Below are 5,536 nucleotides of genomic sequence, written 5' to 3'. Positions count from 1 at the left end.
GTATCAATATCTGTAAGGGTATTTTATTTTTCAATTCTCCGCCGCTTTATATTATATATATATTATATATATATATATATTATTATATTATTATATTTATATTATTATTATATATATATATATATATATATATATATATATATATATATATATATATACCTGTAACGTAGAGTTATAATATAAATCGAGGAGATGCAATGCGGAGGCAGATTTTCTTAGCTGCATAAATCTCACGCGGTTTGTTTCCGACGGTTTTCCCCCTCCTTATTTTCAAGGGGGCAGACAAAACAAAATAACTCAATTAAAGAATTTCCATGAAGCCAGCAGCTGCACATAGGTATATATAATAATATATATATACGTATAACTATAAGGGAGAATGCAAGTTACTCGGAGATACATATTTATGATTTGATCATTCTCACCGCGGTGGAATTATATCTGGATGGAAATCGAGGAGCAGCGCGTGAGTCGGCCAGCCGTAGGATAAATCCAGGGGCCACGGAACGATGCGGAGTTTGCAAGCCGCCCCAAGAATCTCGAGAGATCCGTAATACTTTATCTTGATATTATTGTACCAGCCATTTTTATTTTTCACCTTCCACCTTCTTCGGTAATATAAGAAAAGTATTGGATTCGCTCGAAATCACTTTTTTTGATTTCAGTGAATCCTTACGTATTCGAACCTCTACAATCCGATAAACAGGCCTTTAGAAAAATGTCGGTCTGTCGGTATATACGGCTCGATGAGAAAATTTGAAACTTACAGGATTTCACAACCAAATGATAGGTATCAAAAATTGCCATGTCCCGTTTAATATGAACTTACGGTTTTACCGGAAATGAATCAATTCTCAATGTTTAATCCACAAATTTATACTTTTTCCTCCTGAATACTTTTCCTGAACAAACGATTATGTTTTACCCAGTTTGTGTATTTATTTTGTCAAATTTATAAACATTTTGTTTTCAGAAAGTTTTTTTTTTTCAGTTCCTCTTTCGAAACTTTTTTATTTCGCTGACAGGTCCTGTCGGTTTTAGATTTTTCACTCGGCCGTTCTCGAGATCATCCGCGAAAGTTTGTCGGACATACCGACAGACTCTTCCCATTTCATGGTATGGTATTTTTATTCCTATAGTCAAATCATGCGAAAACGAGAACAAATTTCACGCGGTTCGATTCCCGGTGCACGAACCCACGAATTTGGTATTAATAATAAAAAAGAAAAGAAAAGGTGCGACGTAAGAATTTAAGCACCGTTCTTTTCTCGTGAGACAAAGGAGAAATAAAATCTCTTTACGCATTACCGACGCCATTTTTCCGTCGCCCATCTTTCGGCTGTGTTTTTAATTACAGTTACAAAACGTACTTACACAACGGCCATCGCAAAAAAAGAAGCAACTCCCTGGGTGGTGAAGGATGTATAAGGTGGGTACGGTTATACGCGCTGAACGTGCAACGCGTAAAAGTCGCGGCGTCGAAGGGTGCCGCAAGAAGAAGGAAGTGGGGAAGGGCAAAAAAATAGCGAGGTATAACTTTTGGGGAGGCGCAACCAGCCGAGATCCCTTTTCCTATCCGCGGGGATAATACGAAGGGCGAAAGGAGGAAAGATGCGAACGTCGAGGAAAGGCGGGGGCGAAGAAGCCGAACTAGGGGGGGAGAGAGAGGGAGAGGGGAGAGCGGGAGGGGCGGGAAGGCAAAGAGGGCAGCGCGGTTGGATTTCATTTCGTCTCGTCCCTTTGATGTCTCTGATGCGTGGCGCTGGCCCGCTTCTGCCTTTTTAACAAACTCATCTCCTCAGCAGCCCTTAATCTCCGCCCTTCAACTTTCCCTTTTTTCCATCCCTCCTCCCTCTTCTCTCGTCTCTCTTCCCTCCCTCCCTCCCTCCCTCCCGCCGTTTCCTTCCCCTCCTCCAACCCTTCGCGACCGCCTTACCTACCCTAATGCCCTGCAGCACGTTGCGCCGTGAAGGTATTTCTCGCCGCAGTGCAGTCCCCGTTTCGAAGGGCTCCCACCGGCACTTATTACCAGCAGTCACGTGACGCCGGCAAATTATTACCCCTGCACCGTCGCTATCGTTCAGGAGGATCGGAATACCCGTTCCTGACTTTTCGCGCGTTCGAGGATAGCGATGAAAAGGGGCGTGCGTGGTTGTATCCACTAGGATAATTTTTCAAGGAATTGTATCAATTTGTTGTTACCGGGCGAAATTTCGTTTCATTATTACAGCTATACGTACGTGTGATATAAATATCGTACGTGTATACACGTATGTGTGTGTAGGTAATATCGCACGGCGCTCGATGGCTGGAACTCGCAGGTACGAGCGACTGCGTCGTTGACGAGAAGTTATTAGATCCCCCTTCTGCTTTCTCTCAGTTCCTGGGGGTAACGGATGAAACTGCTTTTGTGATCGCTCCGGAGCTGCGTGGTCTTCCGGCTCGTCGGGCGCAGGTGTTTACGACGAGGAAAGTCCCCGAGTGCTTTTTCTTTATATTTGCTTCCCTTCCTTCTTCTTCCTTCCTTATATTCTTGTTCTTATTATTCTTCTTCTTTTGCTTCTCACTCCGCTCCTGCAGTCAACGTCCACCGAAGACGAGGCGCCATCTATTTTCTTTCAACAGCGGAATCCAGTCGGTTAAAACTTATACCCCGCACTTGGGAAGTAAGGATTTTTACCCCGTGCACGCGTTCTAATCGCGTGACCTGTATTTACAGGTCCTGCCGGTTAATGCACGCGGGTGAAAAACATGACAACCGAAACCGATGTGGTCTCATTATTCTAACTCTTGGAAATGGAGTTTCTTCACATCGATTTTCCTTATCTTTTCGTTCGTCACTGTGACGGATCTTCTGCACCGGCGTTTGGTTATTCATGCGTTTGCCAATTTTCCGCATACTAGTCATCGCGCAGTCGATGATGGGAGATTTTTTGGTGTTCGATAGGGTCGAGAAAAAATTACATCTACGCGTACTCTTATCGTTAGTGATTTTTAATTGTCTGTATCCACGCGTGTATGGGATATACCAAAGAATCAGATTTTTTTCAGGTGAGAAGTACATGTATTGAGATTCTAAAAATTGGCGAAATGTTCGACAAGTATTTTCAAGTAAAACCTGATCCAAACAAAGTTTGTTGTGTAATGACCCGAATGAGTTACTTTTACTGCTGACGATACTTGTTTAACGAGTAGGATAAAAAAGATATAAATATCAGAACATAAAAAGTTTACGATATCGAATTTTCAAAGACAAGAAAATCTGCTTTATAGAATTTCAAAATGTGAAAAGCCAGAATATAGAATCGTCAGAATCCGTACTTTGACATTCTTTGCTTTTCCTTTCTAAGTTTTCACGTTTCTGTCTTTCAACTTTCTAGATTTAAAAATTCTGTAATAAAATGTATTATACTTTACAGAGTTTTTGAAAATTCAACACCGTGAGCCTTTTATCTTCTAGTCCTTGTGCATTGTCACCCTCACCCCTTGCGAACGAAAATCATTAGAAAATCGATCCGAATCTTGGGTAACATTGAGATTTTGATCCCAAAAAATATTGGTTTAAATTTTATGTCGATCGTTCGCTGAAAATTGGTACAATCGGCCGACAGTCGGGTGAAAATAAGCGACGCCGAAAGCTGCGGTCGTATTTCAAAATCGGTCAATTACATCCATCGACGGAAATCGTCGATGTAAGAGAGAAATATCGAGGCTTGGCGCCGGTGCGGGAGGGCGAGGAACGGGGTTGTAAAGAGAAGGTTCGAGGGGTGAGAACGGACACGTGCTCGGCTCGAGTATCGCTGTACATTATTAGCGTGAAAGGCGTCCGCAAGACCGTGGATTCGCGGAGGTGCCGGGAAACAGGGCAGCGCCCAGCCTTTCGGCGGCGATTCGATTTAGTCGGGTTGGGGTTAGGCTTGTTAGAGAGAAGGATCCGGCCGCTGCGGCACGCGACGCCGCCGCTTGGCCGTTCCCCGGGGGCCTCGGGACTCCCTCGGCAACAATAACGCCGCGACGCGATCGCGTCTCGTTAACAAGCCTTTATTTCGTTAAATTTGCATTTATCGCCCGGCCGTTACGCTGCAAAACGACCGTTTCAACGCTCCCCGTACCCCAATTGAAAAACGGATTATATCATTCCTTTGCGCACGTGATTATTACACCGCGTTCCGAGCTGGTATAATCGACACATAAGATGTCATAAGCTTCCTTCTTTCGTTCGCCAGTCCATCGAATTACTTAGCAGGGATTCAGAGAATACAATCTCAGGCTTATAAATACAGGGTCAACCTCTTCGATCGAGACGATGTTAAATTCACAGAAAATATTCTAAAAGTAGCGTTAGAAACTCGTTTGCTTTGAAAGCGCCACAACTTTGAAACGAGCTTTTTCGCTGTATTTAAACATGCTCACACTACCTCTTAATATGTACAATGATTGTACTTGACATCATTATTTTCCAACTTTTAAAGAAAAATGTATACAACACCGATAAATATTCATCACGAACTGATCGAAGCGATTAAACTTTGCGGCCAGAGATATTAAATTTGATTTTATAGTCAGGGTAATCGCGTTAAGGGTGTTCTAATCAATACCGTGACCCATATTCTCGAATTTTAATATTAGATGTTCCATTAGAGTTTTCGAGACATTAGAAGAAGCAAAAAATTCACTGTCGAAAGCCAAAAACCCTAGTTACCTACTTTATTTTTAGGGCTTATTGGGGCAGAGCTTACACTTAAGACAGGAGTCTGACGTTATGGGTAAATTTTTCTAAATTCGTTTCGATATATTCTATCCTACGGAAGCAACAAGATCTGCGAATGACCCGCATATGTTAAGGACCACCTTGACAGATATACAGCTTAAAGTATTTTCCGCCCCGAGTCACTGCTAGTAAAATGATAATCGATACTCGGTCGGGATTGATTATCGGTGAATCGTGTTCGACGCATGATGCGAAGGCATCGAGGCATCGAGGCATCGAGGCATTAGCGAGGACCGCTGCTGGAAGGCCTAGCGCGTCGCGCAGCGGGTATTTCTGAGGGCGCGGGTTAGCGGGGCCTGGATTGGGAGATTTGGCGCAGGGGGGGTGGGGTGGTGGGGGGTGGATACCGGGGGCAGAGAAGGATTTCACGGAAGGCTGCCCCCGAATGGACGCGTCTCCCGCAGCCCTGCCGCTGACAGCCACGAATTGGAATCGCATCGGCATCGCTCGATAGCCGTTCTGGCCTACCTACCAAAACCCACCGAAAGCTCTCCGAGCAGCGACGTATTCCGGTTGCAGGGAGCGGCGGCTGATGTGCCTCTGGTATTCCATCCGCAGAGAGATGCGTCTCCGATAGTCGGCTTTACGGGAGATTGAGAGATACGAATCCACGGATAGGTATGATTCGGAACCCTCCCTGCCGAACTCGGGGGGAAGAACGTCCTGGGCGACGATGCGTACGGAGTGACGGACGTTCGGAAAAGAGTCCGCAGGGCCCCGGTTCTCATCCATGCCCGATGTCAGGAGGTCACATTCCCCTACATG

The sequence above is a fragment of the Neodiprion virginianus genome, chromosome 6 (assembly GCF_021901495.1).
Source record: "Neodiprion virginianus isolate iyNeoVirg1 chromosome 6, iyNeoVirg1.1, whole genome shotgun sequence".
Lineage (NCBI taxonomy): Eukaryota > Metazoa > Arthropoda > Insecta > Hymenoptera > Diprionidae > Neodiprion > Neodiprion virginianus.
Note: the sequence above shows the minus strand (reverse complement) of the source record.